The 16,455-nt window shown below is 51.5% G+C and overlaps 1 protein-coding gene across 3 annotated transcripts in view; it reads left to right on the forward strand.

Annotated features, from left to right (window-relative positions):
• The first annotated feature begins 706 nt into the window (after nt 1–706).
• Mras (muscle RAS oncogene homolog) overlaps nt 707–16,455 on the forward strand; it is a 52,282-nt gene continuing 36,533 nt past the window's right edge. The window contains exon 1 of one of the 3 annotated variants that reach the window (XM_021728274.3): nt 707–925. The gene's annotated coding sequence lies outside the window, so the exon portion shown is untranslated. Of the gene's footprint in view, nt 926–1,224; nt 1,364–1,449; nt 1,625–16,455 lie in introns of those variants that run through there. The other 2 variants (XM_005328013.5, XM_021728273.3) reach the window with 2 other exon arrangements.

Consider the following 16,455-nt stretch of genomic DNA (forward strand, 5'->3'; position numbering starts at 1 on the left):
AAAATTTGGTGTTTCCCCAGGGAGTAACCCATATAACCCAGCAATTTCACTCTGAGGTCTGTATCCAAGAGAAATGAAGACAAACGTTCAGACATGTACAGGAATATTCATTGCAGTTTTATTCATAGCAGCCGGAAATTGGAAGCCTAACTATCCATCAACTAATGAATATATAAGCAAAATGTTGTATTTACATGCAATAGAATATTATTCTGTCATGATAAGGAATTAAGTACTAACATGTGAGGACACATATGGACCACGGAAACATCGTGCTAACTGAAAGCAACTAGTCACAAAAGACCACATGTTGTGTGATTCCATTTAGGGGAAATGTCCTGAATAGGCAAATCTACGGAGACTGAAAAGCAGATTAGAGGTTTCCAGAAGCTGGGGGGCGGGGAGAATGAGGAGTGACTGTTCGTAGGGTTATTTGGTGGTGGTGAAGGTGGGGTGATTAAAACGTTCTGGAATTAGATCAGAGTGTTGGCTGCACAACTTTGTGAATATCCTAAAAACCATTGGGTTGTATACTTGAAAAGGTGGAATTTCATGGCATGTAAATTATATCTTAAAAATTTAAATGGGGGTAGGGGGTACGATGCGGGGGGGGGGGGGTGAAACAAACGAACTCGTGTAGAGCGTCGCCTCTCGCCATTATCCGCATGAACTTTGGGCTCTGGATCTTAGCACCCAGAGGGCCTCAGGGAAACGACTAGGGCTGCAGGACCTAGGAAGAAGACGGCTCGGGATTTGAAGGGGACGCGGTTAATTAAGGTGGTGGCCGGGAGCTGCCCAGGACTGGAACAGAAGTTGGCCCAGAGATTTAAAGGTTGGAGCGCCGATGCTTTTAAAGCGACCGGGGCGAATTCCCATTCGGCGCCTACCTCCAAGCCAGCTGCCCCGCGCTGCGGGTGGGCTCTGGGTAAGTGGGGGAGGCAGCGGTTTGGGGCCCGGCGGGTGGCCTGGCCTGCGCACCCTGCTGGGCCCTAGGGACTCGGCGCGGGTGGGCCGGACCCTATCTCTGCGTGCGTCTGCGGGGGCCGGGGTGCTCGCGGGGGCGACAGGGACTCGGCTCGGTGGCCAGGCTCCCCCGGCGCCCGGGGTGGCGCTCTATTTTTAGCCGGCGCTGTTGCAATATAAGGAATGCGCGGCGCGCCAGGCGCTCCGGGCGCGCGAGGGCTGCGCGGTCGCTTTAAGGAGGCGCCGGGGCGGGGACGGCCGGGGCGGCCGGCGGGCTGGCTGGCGGGGAGCCGTCAGTCCAGCTGCCGCGGGGCCCGGCGGGCGCGGCGCTGCCTCCTCCCGGGCACGATCGTGGAGGAGGCGGCCTGCGGGCCAGAGGCGAGCGTGGCCGGAGCGCGCGGTGAGTGGCCGGCAGCCGGGAAGGGGAGGGGGCCTGGCGCGCCGCCCCCAGGCCGGGCGGGCGCTTTGTTCCGGGGCGGGAGGTGTGGCCGCCCCCCGGCTCCGCAGAGCTCTCCACGCGCGGGCTGCGATCTGGGACTGGCTGTGCGTGGCCTTTTGCCCCCGTCGCGGGCTGCCGCGTAACGGTGTACGATTGTGAGATTGGTCCGTCACCAAGACCCCAGAGGGGAGGGCCTGCTCGCGGCTCGGGGACCCTTCCACGGTAATTACCCTGGGGTTCCTCGGAGGGGAGGTGGGCGGCGGGACCAGGTCGGAGCGGGGGCGGCGGGGGGGGGGCTCTTTCCTCCTTTAAAATGGCCTTAACGGGGGCCAGGGATCCTCCCGGAGAGTTGTCAGATTCATCTGAATGATAAAAAAGCAGCCTGCTGTATAAACAACTCTTAACTGTGCCTGGATTTGGGGAGGTGGGGCTCTGGTCACAACTGAGGCCTGGGCTCTTGCATAGAACTGATGCAGCAGGGTCCCCACGGTGTGTCAGGCATGGTGCCAGCTCCTCCCCCGCCAGAAAGAGTGACACCCCAGAGTGGTTTGTGTTGGGCTCTGGGAAGCCCAGGGGTGTGGGAGCCCACTCCAATATGAGAGGTCAGGGAAGGCCTCCTGGAGGAGGTGATGCCTGGCAGCAGCGGGGGGCCCTGGACACCCAGTTAGATCCTAGATGCACAATGGCCCCTGCTGAAGTGTAGTCTGGAGAGGGGAACAAAGACCTCTTCACCGGGGGTTTGATCAGAGCTTCAGGGCCCCTGCTGGTGTGAAACCTCCTTGGGTCAAGTGGTTCTTGCTCCTCTAGGACTCATGCTCTCTCCTGGACCGGTTCAGAGAGGGTGACTGATGAGACTTGCAGTTGTAGCCTCCAACCTAGCTGCAGGAGTAAGCAGATCAGACCTAAAAGCCTGGAAAGACCCCCGTAATAATCGCAGGACTAACAAGGATGAAGCACTTGAGGTGGACTTGCTCATCATTTGCCAGTGCACCTCCAGAAAGATTTTATGATTATCCTTGTATGCAAATGGTGAAATTGGGCCTCGAAAGAATCAACAACTTGCCCAAGATCATATCTAAGCCCATGTTTTTGGCCATGTGTCTGTTCTGGCCCCTGTTGTGAAAGTCTGGCTGTGAGGGGCTCAGATGCTCTTGGTGCAGCCTATGTTATGCATTTAGAATACAGCATTCTCTGCAGACTCACACTGGTGGGTTCAAGTATGAGGTAGTGGTTGTGTGTATTATTAATAACTGACACGTGTCAGGGCTCAGCCGTGAACAAAGCACTTTCACAGAGACAGATCTTAGAGTTTCTTCTGCTTCTTTTCGCCGGGAAGAAACTTGAGCTGCTAACATTTTATAAACCTCCCCAATTTCCTGTAAATTGCATGTCCCTGCTGACTGGGGCTGAAAATGTTTCAGGCCATGGTTTTCACCCGTGGGTCTGTTCACACTGCCCAGCAGCCAGTTAACATCTCTGTCTGTGGTTTATGGTGTAGTTTGGCCTTTCTCTGCCAAGGGTGGGAGGCATGGGCTTTGGTGTTCTGGGGGCTTCAAGGTCTGCCAACCTCTTTGGGGGAGGGGGAGGGGGAGGGTGTTGAGTAAGCCCAGTGCCCTGGTGGAAACTACCCCCTTCCCCCTGATGTGACCTTGTCATTTCCTAAAGCAGAGGGGAGGTGGTCAAGGCCCCCTGGGGAGGCAGTTTACTGCTTTTCTGAGTAGTTACCTTTGTTCCTGCATAAAGCAGATTCTATTTTCCAGTTCTCATGTTTTCAGCTATATATAAGACATTTTTGTGACACGTGTAACTTTTATTTTAGTATTGACTCTAGTCACAGGTATTTTACACTTTCTTATTAAGGGACAAGTCAGCTACCCCTGGGGTTGGATTCTGAGTTCCAATGGTCATCTGGAACAGGAGGGACTGCTGGCTCTGATAAATTGAGCTTCTGCGGTGACTGGTCCTAACATCAGTCAGAATCACATATTGACCAGGCTTCTGTGTCTAGTGAGTTCTCAGGGAAATATGACCTCCGGTCTGTGTTTTTTTACCTGGCTTAATCATTATAATTTATTCTACCAATGAAATGTCCTAAACAAAGTGATAGCAGACATATCTGCTCGGGAGCACTCTGTAGTTTGTATAAGCCATACTCCTGTGAACCAAGTGGGAACAGGTTCTTGTGCAGAGCTGGAATGTTCTCAAGTGTCCAGGGGGCATGCATGAGTTTCAGAGGCTCAGGACCTGCCAGGCCTGAGCAGGTATGAACCAGCTATGAGGTAGTCAGTCACCTTTTTCTGGACATGGGAAAAAACGAAGGATCTGGGTGAGTTCCCTGTGACCTGGGGCATCTGGCAGGTACCTATTGTCTGGGGACTGAGCAGAGAATTAAGCTTGGAGAGAAATTCTTTTGGTGAACTCTGTGAGGTCTTGCCCTTATCATCTTAGACACTGCTCCAGGCTTTATATCCTGAATCATTGGGGATGCTTTTGGCTGCAAGTAGCAGAACGAAAACAGCATTAGATTAAACAGACCTCCGATCACCCAAACATGCTCTCAGCTCTTGTGAGGTCACTGTGTACTTCTGGCAAGTTCTTGCACGGTACAGGTAGCCATGAAAGCTGAGGGTCTGGAGTTCAGAGTTACAGTTTTAGAATCACTGCCTTTTTAAGATGCTAATGAGAGGTTCAGAAAAAAAAATTGATGTGCAGAGTTGGGTGGATAATTCAGGGGATTCATGGAACTTTGAAAATGAGCCCTTCATCCATGTTGCCCACCACTCATCTAAACCATACTGCTTCAATAGTGTTTACTGAAGACCTGCTTAATAAGCCAGCCAGGTCAGCATGTCATCCAGGGCAGACTGGGAGGGCAGAGGTGGTGTCAGAGGTACAGAAAGTAGTGACTTTACTGTTGCCCAGCCTGTGGTAAAGTCAGTGAGCTCCGCGGTCTGACTTCAGAAGGCCCCACTGATGTGGTGGGGGATGAGGGAAGGCTGGGTTGTGCTCCCAGGCACCTGCCCTGTAATCCATGGTGCCCATCTCTTGTTCTCCAGGGAGCATTCCTGCCACATGTGATGAGGTTGGTTTGATTTATTCCCAGAGGGCCCCCAGCCCTCCTTGGCCTGGCCCCACCATGGGGCCTTATGCAGCCAGTGTGTTCCCAGGCTGCTCTCTGCAGCCATTGCTCTTGTGGGAGTCATGAAGCGGCGATGTGAATGTAGCTTCTTAATGTCCCTAATATTAATGTCCTTTCCTATTCTTGGCAGCTTCACGAGATGGGGGCCTGCTGATGGCCAGATGGCCAAATGACAATGTGGGTCATCACCAGTTGCTGAGTTGACATTCTGGGGCTCAGAAGGGCATATTCTCTGTCTAGAGAGCCAGGCAGCAGGCTTTTCCATGGATGAAGCATCACAATTTTAATACGAGTTGTTCCACTAGTGAGATCGCGGGCAGTGCCAAGAGGAGGATGGATTCGGCTGTGCCACGTGAAATAGTGGAGCCCAGGGGGTGGGATGGAGAGTCGGAGCTCTGCGCTCCACTCCTGGTCCTCTGTGACTATCTACAGGGCTTGGGTGGGGCCTGCGCTGTGCTGCATGGGCCCAGGCTCCATCTGTGACTTCTCTGCCTGGCCCTCAGGGTTGTCATGGGGATTAGATGCAATACACAGATGAAATATGCTGAGAGATCAGAAAGGACCTGCGGATGCCAAGCATTATCAGTGTTCAGACAACCTCAGATAACAGAACCCTGCGCCCGACAGGGCCCCAGAGCATGTTTAGTCTAGATTCATACCCAGCAGAGCACATTTCTCATCGTGAGGGGGAGATGGATCTGTGGGACACAGACAGCCTCTTCCATCCTAATGGTTACATACTTGTTTATATGCATTATAAAAAAGCATCACATCAAACCCGTTTTCAAATGAATATTTTACTCACATTAAGGCTGAAGATTATAAATTGAAAGCATGCTTTTTTTTTTTTTTTAAAGTATAGTGATTTTAAGGTAGGGATTAATAATAGTAGTAGACAAATATGGCCAGAGTGGGAAAGTGACCCTCTGAGCCAAGACTAGGGAATTGTCGACAGCTACCAAGGATGGGGCTTTGTCTGTGAGTGGACCCTTTTAGAGATGAGGCTCCTGCTGCCCTTCAAATCAGTCCACTCCCCTTAGGGCCCGCTCATCCTTAGAAAGCCGTTTCCTTTCTCCCCTTAACCTGTTCCATACAAACCTTCCATAGCCTTGCTTTTCTCCACCATGAGCAGTTTTACTCTCTCAGCTTCTCCAATGGCATGGTTTGAAGACAGCTTCTTTGTATCACTGCTTCTCTTCCTCCCTCTCTCCTTCCCTCCCTTCCCTCCAGACATCCCTATGTTTTTCCTTCAACAAAGACTTGTGGACCTTCCCTGTGCTGTACTCTTCCTACTCACCAGCTCTAAGCCTCACAACAGTCAGCCTTTTACAGATTTGGATACTGAGGCTCAGGGAGTTAGGTAGGGCTCCACAGTTTGTCACCTGAGAGAAACTGAGGCAGAAAGGAGTCTGACTGGGTTATGTTCTAAAGCACATGCCCCTTCTACTACGCCTGTTGTCCCCAGGACTGGAGGCACAGTCCTTTCTCTGCTGGCACTGAGGGTCTGACTATACGTAATCAGTGGTACCATCAGCCAAGGGCCCCTGAGGAGAGGGGGCTGTGCATGAAGTGAGGCAGCAGAGGTAATGGAGGGTGTAGCCCTGGACAAGGTAGAGAGAGCCGGCAGTCATCTCCCCCAACTCTCACTAACCCTATATTCAACTGTGAACCCCTAAATCACTTGTGTACTTTATTTTAATTTTTTTTTTCTGGTAGGGGGATTGAATCCAGGGGCACTCTACCACCAAGCTGCTACATCCCCAGTCCTTTTTTTTTTTTTTTTTTAATTTTGAAAAGTAAAAAAAGAAACATCATGCACCTATTACCCAGAATGAGCAGCTGTGACCATCTTGTCTGCACTTGACCGTTCACAAGGTAGGGCAGGACTCAGAACAGATCCTTCATCAATTTTCCTGACTGGTTTGGGCCCATCCTGAGCCTGTGGTAGGGTTTGAGAGCCTCATCCTGAGTTTCCATGTCCTGGCTCTCTCTTGACTTCAGGTAGTCAGCTAATCCACTGGAAATGCCAGCTGGGCCTCCATGAAGGATGTTCATAGATGCTCCTTTTGTCACCTCTGACCACACAGAGGAATGAGATGCATATGCACTTTTGGCTTTGACCTTCTTCAAAGATGCTCATCCACTGTCACAAACACCTGCCTTGGCTGTTGTGGGTTGCAGAGCACAGTTTAGTCACAGCTGCCCCAATTGAGCTGTAATTTAGAGGGAAGGTGGCAGGTGTACTTGGGAAAGACAGAGAAGACACAATTCTATTTTTATGACTGACAATGACTTGTTCAGCAGCCTGTCTCAGACAATCTTTAACGAAATACTTTTTGTATTTGTAAAGTATAGAACTACTTTAGAGGAAGGGGACTAAGTCCACAGGGCACTTTCAAATCCCCAGGGTGACCTTTTCCAGATCTCCCTTAGGAACAGACCCCAGGTGCCCAGTACTGGGTCCTCTTCTCTGCAAAGTTGGAGTGAGGTGGCATAGTTGGCTCCCTGTGAGAACAGGCCACGTCTTCTCCTCCCCCAGCTGCTCTCAGCCTTCTCCTCCCCACCATGGGTACACTCCGGAGGCTGGTGTGATCCCATTTGCACACAGCTTGAGCTGGAGTTAGAACAGCGAGCAGAGCTCTGCTTTTTAAAGCTGCGCAGTGAAGATCTGGACTTTTCTGGAAAGGCCTTCCTCACCAATCAGAATCCCTTTCCAGCAAGTCACAACGGGGGGGGGGCAAGAATTGAGCTAGTTTCTGAATACACGTTGGAGACCCAAGGTGGCCCCCAAGTCCTTTTTATTAAGTGGGGAGGATGAGGTGAAGCGCTTTCAGTCCCTGAGTTGTCAGCAAGGAATCACACCTCGGAGTCCTTCTCCCTCTGATGGAGATACTGCCAAAGTCAGCAAGGGTGGAAGACGAAACCTCAGAAGGACCCTCTCTGCTGGGGCACGTCCCACTATAGAAGTGTCATCGATGAAAGCAGTTAAAGCCATGTTAAAACCAGGTCCTACTTGATCATACAGAAATATTCATGCGTGTCATCCTTAAAGGAGGCCCATTTTTCTAAGGAAAGTTTGGGTTTACAGAGAACCTGCTGTAAGTACCGTGTGTTAATCTGTCTCCAGGATTCCAGCTACTGAATGCAAAGTACTGACAGGCACATGGACCTGTGTGGAGACTGCTAGAAGTGTGGTGGAGTCTGAGAGGGCCACTCACCCCTGCAGGAGCTGGTCATTTGGGGGAGGGGTTGGGGATGGGTTCTTGCCTCCTCAAAGCATATTCATTTCAAAAGCAAGATTAACTTTAATTCCATTTAGTATTTTTTTTTATCCTTTGTTATCTCTTAGAGTTTCAACATACTTTCTGGAAAATTCCCTCTTTTGAGATAACCCACAATTCACCTCTTCATGTTTTCACTGGAAACAGAGACTCTGAGGAGCAGATAGAGGCAAACGCATCTTTCTCAGCCAGCACCATTCCCTCACGAGTCAGGCCCAGAAGCCCAAAATAGCCTCTCTCATGTTCTTCTTTCAATGCCTGCTTTATTGTAACCGGAGATGAGGGAAGAAGGGTGGAGATGCTGTCCCAAAGCCTCAGGGGGCACATATATGAAAAAAACCTCATGGGAGATGTCTCCTCAGCCTTCCCTGCTTTTGGGCATTGCTCAGGTTGAGATTCCTGGCAGAGCTGAAGGGCCAGCACTCCTCACCTGGGCCCCTCTCTCCTCCAGGGAGTCAGGCTCTCCAAGGGCCTGCCTTGTTGGTGCCCTCAGCATCCAAGGCCAGCAGCCTCCGCTTTCATGTCCACCTCTACTCACTGACCCCCCAGCCCCACCCAACCTCAGTGGACAGCAGCCTGAGTCCACTTCTCTGGGGCTGGGTGGGTGTTTCCTGCATGTTTGAGATTTTATGGAGGAAATCAAAATAAAGAAACAAAGCCTTTGTTTTATTTCTGGACTCCAACTGGGGATGGCTGGAGGGATGGAAAGGGGCAGCAGGAGCTGGTCACTTGGCATGTCAACAAAATAGCCATTCTAATAGAGCATTTCACAGGGACTTTTCTATTTAGGGTTGGTGTGGGCGAGTAGGAAAGATGGACGGAGGGCTGAGATCCATCTGCGTGGGGAAGAAGAGGGTGGGGTAGCCTTTGCCCCAAGCAGAGTCTGTGGCAGAGCTTAATATCCAGGCAGGGGCCTGGGACCTCCCAGGTAGGCCACAGAGTTGGGGTGCCCTAGGCACTCTTCATCCTCCCTTCCTGGGGGACCCCCCCCCACTGCAGTTTCTGCTCCACTCCCTGTTTATATGAATCATCTTGAGGGAGTCCCCTACCTCCATACCCAGAGAGGGGAATGTCACCACTGTCCTCTGTGTCCCTTTCTTCTCTAGTCAGGTTATGTTTCTACATGTGTAGAAATGGGGAGATGCACTCCCCAATATTTCCTAATCTTCCCAAAGGGTTCTCTCATTGGAGAACTTCTCCAAGGGTATCATGTATTTTTGTTTGAAAATTGCCCAAGTATCAGTGAAATCCCTGTTTCATTCTCCACCCTGTTGTATATCACAGACTCTCTCCAAGGGCTTAAAAGAAAGAGGATGTGCTGTGGCTCAGAACAGCGCAGAAGTTAAAATCCAGTGTCAGAAATCCTCCCTTTGTTTGATCAAGCCCAGCAAATTTCTCCCTGGCTGTCTCTCTCCTCAAACTTACTTTCCTGCCATTTTCCAGGGACCAAGTTTCCTGGACGCCTAGCCCCAGACCTTCTGAAAACTCCAAATTTCCATGACTTTTGATTGCAGAGGAATGATGACCATCTATTCTGAACGAGGCTATGAACTTTTTACCTTTTCTTTTTCTTTTTCTTTTCTTTTCTTTTCTTTTTTTTTTATCTGGAAAGAGTCTTTAAAGAGTTTGTCTAAACAAGAATTATGCACCCTGGAATTACAGTAAGAACCCAAAACTAGAAGTGTGGAATGGTTGTAGTCATTATTACCAGCCAGATCAGATTCTTAAGTCAGGCCTTCAAACTCAGATGTTAATTTTTTTTCGTGCTTTCCTCTTAGAACATTTTGCAGAGTAGCTGTCAGGATTAGAGATGATGTAGATCAACAAATATTTGTTGAGCACCTTTGTGGCCGGCTCGTGCTGGGGTACTGACAACCTGCTAAGACACATTACATCATAAACAACTAAGCATTAAGTACCAGCATGCAGAGTACTGTCAAGGCAAACAACTAGGTGCTTATGGAGAACATAACAGTAATCTCTCCGAGTCTGAGATGCAGTGGGGATCAGGGAAGCGTATGTAAGGTGCTTAGCATGCGTCCGGGCTTAGGAAACAGGCATTATAAATATCAATCTGGGTCACAGGACTCAGCCTGAATCCTCATCCCACTGGTTGCTGCTACCACCCACCAACAGTAATTTTGCAGACAGGTGTTTAATTGGCCTGAGATTATGCAGCTAGCAGACGGCCAGACAATTTTTAGCCGTGACTTTTAATGAAAGCGCTGCATGTAGAGAGCAGGGGGTGGGTGCCTGGCCCCTGCAGCTGGTACAGATGTCTGGGTGAGCCCTGCCTTTGGGAATGGAGCAGCCTGTCAGCTCTGTGCTCCTTCCACGCTATCGCTGCCAGGCCTGGCCAGCCGGGTTTGGAGGGCAAAGAAACACAGCAGCCCTTTAAAGCTTGGAGGGCCGAGGTGTGGAAGGTGGCCTCCTGCCTTTCCAGCTAAGCGGGCTTAGAATCCTGGGTCCGGAGGGCCCTGCCTCCAGTCCTAGCTGGACCCTGAGCACCGGGCAGCCGTTCCTTCTCCTGTCCTGCTCTCTAGGCCTTCGCAGAGGAAAATCCCACACCTCCCCGTCCTGCTCATTGCCATGCCCAACTCGTTCTCAGGAAGTTTCTCTTTTATTTGGCCCCAGTCCGGCTCTCTGCAGTCGGGTTACTCTTTAAAAAATGGAGATTGGATCACCTCACCCCACCTCAGGGAAAAGCCTGGAGGGTTTCTTTTGATAAGCAGAAAAAAAAGTTCAGGTTCTTGTTAATGGTGTTTAGTATTTTGAATATGAATGATGAGAGCCAATCCCAGCAATGATTCCTTTTTGGAGTGCCTGTGGACCCTCCACCGCCCTGGGTCTGACACACTCCTGCGCAGGCTGTGCCCTTCCCCCTGGAGAACACTCCTCTGGAAATTTTCCTCCGGCCTGAATAACCTCTGCTGCTGCTCCTCAGGGTCACTTCCACTTCCTTTCATCTCAGCCTCTTTGCAGCCAAAGCCAGGCCAGGCCAAGGCAGCGAGAGAAGGTCTTCTGCCTGGGAACAGCCACCCCACTGGATATAGTGCCGCTCAAAAAGGGCCAAGGTGGCAGCTAGTGACCTGGGCTGGGGCCACCATGAGGCGCGGGGATGATTTGTTTGCTTTGTGCAATGTGTAAAACTTTTAAATTGATGGTTAGTATTTTAAAATCTGGTCTACACATATCGCAAATTTATGGACACTTTTTAAAAAATTTAAACTGGTAGCTCTGTTGCAGATAGTCTGTGGTTGCTGTGGTTAACTGTGTAGGGCCCTCAGGGGGCCCAGAGACAGAGAGGACAAAGTCGAGCCCTCAGCCTCCTGTCCAGTCTAGCTGGTGAAGCATCCCCAGCTCCTGGATGTGAGGGGAAGTGGAAAGGGGCACTTTCCAAGAAGAGGTGAATGGCTCTGAGGCCAGCCAGAGGATGTATACCTCATGGCCTTGGACAAACCTCAGAATTCTCTGTCCTTCAGGGTTCTGGGGGCTAACAGTGTCTTCTTGGCAAGGTGTAGGTGAGTTGTCAAGGGGAGTCATGGCTGTCACCTGGCACCTGTGGAAGGAGACTCCAGGAGGTAGCAGAAGGCCCAGAGGAAGCAAGACTTCTGGGGCTCAGTTCAAAACATCCTGGGGAAACTGAGGCAGCTCCCTATGATGGGTGGTTTTCCAGACAATGTTTCGGCAGAGAGCACTCACTGGTGGACGGTGCCTACAGATGCCCGTGCCCTATCAGGGTCTGGAGCCTGGTCACTGAGTGCCATCCTTGGAGACACAGCTGGGAATCAGTAGGAGCAGAGACTGCACAGAGGGTGGGAGGAGCTTCAGGCACCCTGGGGCAAGCTTTCCAGGAGCACCCATGAGAAGCACCCATGAGAAGCAACAGTGCTGGAGTGGTGGGGGACTGTGCTGGTGGAGGGGGTCCAGGCCAAGGGCAGACACCAGCCACTGAGTGGGTGAGCCTCAGAGTTGCTGAACTTTGACCTTGAATTTTAAGTAAAGGGCTGAAGTAAACTGAGAAAGGAAGAGAGAGAGTCAGGGCAGAAAAGTGGATGGGAAGATGCCCGCGAAGCCGGGTTGTGCAGGGTTGAACCTGAGCAGCCCAAGATGGGGCCGTGCCAGGGGGGTCAAAACAGGGAGAGGCAGGTCCTCAGCCCTCTGGCTGCAGGAGTGCAGGGCCCTCAGAGTGGGCAAGCCCAGGGTGTGTGGAGCCAGCTGCGACTGCTAGCATGACCTTCTCGGTCACAAGCAGATTCCTGTGGAAGGCTGCAGAGGTTCTCCTTAGCTGCAGGTGCAGCTGACCCAACACTAGGAAAATATTAATAGGCCTCCAGGGACTGAGATTTAAAAATAAAGCCACTTACCCCTGTCTTGCCTCAGCTGCCACCCAATAAAACCATGAGCCCGAGGGCAGCCTGCCCTCACAGAACTCACGCTCCACAGGACAGGAGACCCTTTCTCACCCCTAGATTGAGATCCCTCCCTGTCTTCTGTGAGTCACAGGGACACCGTGGGGGACAGGGGTGGAACTAGAGGCTGTGCTTAGTGTAGGGATGCAAAGATGAAGATCCTGAGTTTTCAGGAAGCCAACAGTGACCTCCTCCCCTGCCACCTGCCAACCCCCCCATCACCTCTGCTGTCCACATGTCCACACCCCACACTCAGTTGCAGTACCCAGCGCCTACTTGGTTTTTAACAGTCCTGATTCATATTTTGAGGCTTCTCTTCCTCATGTGCACACACTTGTCCTATTGTTTACCTGGATAATACCTATTTGGCCTCTAAGACTGCATTCTGGCATTATCTCTATTATGAGGGCTTCCTCAATACCCCCAGACCAGGCGAGATGCCCCCCACTCTTGGGCTCCCACATTACTTAGCCCTCTGTCACCTCTCTCTGCCTCCTCTTTACACTGTGGGTCCCCCAAGGGCTGAGCTGGGCTCAGACTCCTTCATCCTGGTATCCCCTATTCTAGGATCCAGCCCACAGCAGGTGCTCTGGGGCACTGACTGGGGTGTCGGTCCACAGGGTGAATGGGTATGTGTCTGGAGAGGAGGGTGGCTTCCATTGATTCCTCTGCCTCTCCTGGTTCATTCCTTTGGATCAGGTAAAACCAGGCCCATCCTACGTCCTGTAACCTGTCGGCCTTTTTCTCTTTTTAAAGAATATATCCCACAAGCCGCAGGGCATAGAGAGGGCTAGGTTTCCCGGTGCAGAACACTTTTGGATTTTTGGAGACAGTTGGTTTAATGTTGGGTTCACTAGCGGTGTGGTATCTTTCCTGTACTCTGAATCAAGGAAGCATCCCCTGGATACTTGGGGACATATAAAAGAAGGCGTGGATCCTGTCTCTGCAAAACTTAATTCTCATCTGTCATTCAGTCAACAAGCACCTGGGGACTTGCTGTCCTAGGGTGTTGCTGTAGAGATCAGCACCAGGCTGAGACATGGGAGCTGCCTTTCAGGGCAGATTGAGAGCTGAAGCCAGGTCACAGTTGGCAGGAGAGCCTTCCAGGGAGAGAGATGCTGGGTTATGTTGAGCTGTTCCCTGTGGGACAGTCTGAAGGGAGCTCCAGAAATTCAGGGAGGGCTTTGGAGCAGCAGGGCTTCCTGCAGGAGAGACTTGGGATGGATTTTGAAGGATGCTGATGTTGGATCAAGCAAATAAATGTCCCCTTTCATCAAACCATGAGACAAATGCTGCTGCTGCCCCACTTGTAAGAAGGTAAGCTACCTGCCTGAGGTTCCAGGCTGTCTCATCCCACAGCTCAAGCTCCAGGTGAGGGACCAGCCCACAGCTGGGCAGGGAACAGCTCATGTGTGGACCACCAGGGGATGGGCTGCAGTAGGGACCAGCACAGTGGGAGGGTCCCCAATGGAGGTGCTAGAAAATGAGTTCTCGGAGCAGCCTGGTGCCCACAGCTTCCATTCTGATCCTCATTGCAGGGGGCCGCAGCAGTATCAGACCTGTGTCCTGTGCAGCAGACCTTGTCCCAGTCAGGATCTGGGGTGGCAGGGTGTCTGTTCACAGTGACGAGTGTCTGCCCTCGGTGCCTCCTAGTTCCTGACCTGTCCTTGGTTGCCTCCTTCACTCTGATGCCAGCTCCCTGGCTCACTGCTGACCTCTCTATGGCACTCCTGGATCTGCCACCTGTACCCTGGCCTGGCTCCACACACAGGTGTCCACCACCCTGCCAGCCGTGGGAGGTCACCTAGCATTAACAGGCTGGCTGTAGCTCTGGAACCACACCAGGTGGTTTCAGATCCTGTTGCTGCCACTTTCTAGCTGGGCAACCTTAGAAAAAGTATTTCACTTCTCTGTGTTCCAGTTTCTTCAACTGTGAGGTGGGGGCTAATCCAAGCCCCTACCTGATAGGGCTGAGGGGAGTTAATGAAGTGTCTTCTAGCAGCACTAGACGCAGGTCTCCTGGCTGTTTTACCATGATCTCTGGTGGAAGAGGCCCGGAACCCAGGGTGATGTCTGCCATGGCTCTGGGGATGGGGAGGGGCTGTACCCATGCCCCACACTTGCCACCTAGAGGCCCTGTTTAAGGTCTTTTGCAGCAGGAGATAACATACCTGGCTGGCTGGGTGGTTGTCTTAAGAACAAAGTGAGCCGAAAGCACAGGGGGCTTCCTGGAGGAGTTGGGTGATCTAATGACAGAGTTGGGCTGGAATCAGCCAAGATGTGAAACAAAAGGGCTGGGGCAAAGTCTTGCAGAGGGCAGAGTGAACCATTAAGGGATGCCAAGTGGCCTGGGCCCCTGGAGGGTCAAACGCCATTTATGCACAACCCACAGGTCAGTGACTCTGGGGAAGCTGCCCATTTCTGGGAATTGTGCAGAAGGGAGGGGCAGCTCCTGGAATGCACAACCATTTCCTCCACATGGGTTGGGTTACTCCCCCCAATGTGTCCTCATCCCCTAGAGCTGGGCACACCCAGACATCATAAAGATGAGATTAGCTTCCCAGGACTGATTTAGCTCCATGTGAACTCACTCTCTCTGCCTTATATATCTAGAAAACTTGCAGCTCAGCTAATGAGGTTAAGGGGGCAATCTTTAAAATAATTAGTATTGAAATAGGCAAAAGAGCAATGATTACCAAACAGTGAAATCAGCAGCATGTTTGGGAGAAGCTGTGGGTTGTCCACTGCCCGAACCTCTAGCAATCTGTGGTCCTGTAGTCAGGGCCAGGGAAGCAGCCGCAGGATGCAGGATGCCCTACAGGGTCCTGACTCACCCTGACAGTTAAAGCATAGCTGTGGGATGATGCAAACAAATCGACGATTAATTGACAAAAGACTTGGAGACCGTGTGGCATGGCAGTGCGAAGCATGATTGTTGGTGTCTGAACGTCCACAGCAGAGGTCCACTACACAGTGGCAGTTGTTGGTTGCTGTGCAACTCCTCCAGGGCACCACTGGCTCTGGTCAGGGCTGTATGATGCTGCTTTGCAGCTGGGCCTGGGATGTGGCCAGGCACCCTTCAATGGCTTCTGTAGATGAAGCCATTTTTTTTTTCCACATGTACAGCTCACCTGGAGCAACAGACACAGTGGGAAACAAGCTCTGTAGAAGCCCTAGAACCTGGGAACTTGGGAAGAAACAGATTTGGAGAGGAATTCTAGCTAGTGGGCACTGCTATCTTGGGGGATTTCTGGGGCCCACTGATGTCCTAGGTATTTATACATGTTTTTGTGTTAGATCCTACCATAGTGTACGAGTGGTATAGGTGGTGATGGGTGGGGCTGGGAAGGGGACTAAATCACCAGAACCTGCCAGGTCAGAAGGGAGAGGAATAGTTGTGATATTAGAGTCCTATGGTCCCTGGGGTGGGGGGCAGGGAGGGTTATAAGTCCAAGGACATTGTGGCTCTCCCCTGGCCTGCTTCAACAAATTTGCCTATCAGTGCAAATATGTCCTTGCTGAGTGACCCTCTGAGTTATTGTCACTGGGGCCTTGCACATTCTTGGGACTCTGTTTTATACAGGAGGACACTAAGGCTCCAGATAGTTAAAAGCCTTGTCCTAGACCATACAGGGAGCCCATGCCAGAGCCGTGAGTAGAACACAGGCTGCCTGGCTACAGAGAGAAGGCTGTGACAGACCCCCAGGGTGCCACACTGAGAGTCCCTGGGACTTTGCACATGACTGTTCCCAGGAGGTTCCAGACCTACCCACCACAATTTGAAAATTGCTTCATGAAGAGCTCATGTTGGGGTCACCAGGCCACCCAGCCACCCACTTCCTAGGTATATGCACCAGCCCCCTTCAGAAGGATGGACATCATTGTCCTGCCCTTTGGCAGGCATGAGGGAGGGCTGGGTGGTGGAAGGCTGTATTGGGGCAGGGTCAAGTGGTCTGTCTATGCATAGACACAGAACCTTCCTTAGTTTGAACCCTACTCAGGGTCATGAGAGTCAAGGGATAAGAAGACGTGACTCTTGTCCTCACAGAGCTTACCACCTGCTTGGAGAGATGACTCCCCTAATTGAGAAACAACTCTAGATCATGCAAGATGATGCCGATTATGGTTAAAGAAAGTGAAAAAACAGGCAACTCCTGGGTGCTGTGGTGAACCCCAGCATCTCAGGAGGCTGGGGCAGGAGGGTCACATGTTCAAAGCCAA

The sequence above is a fragment of the Ictidomys tridecemlineatus genome, chromosome 3, assembly GCF_052094955.1.
Source record: "Ictidomys tridecemlineatus isolate mIctTri1 chromosome 3, mIctTri1.hap1, whole genome shotgun sequence".
Lineage (NCBI taxonomy): Eukaryota > Metazoa > Chordata > Mammalia > Rodentia > Sciuridae > Ictidomys > Ictidomys tridecemlineatus.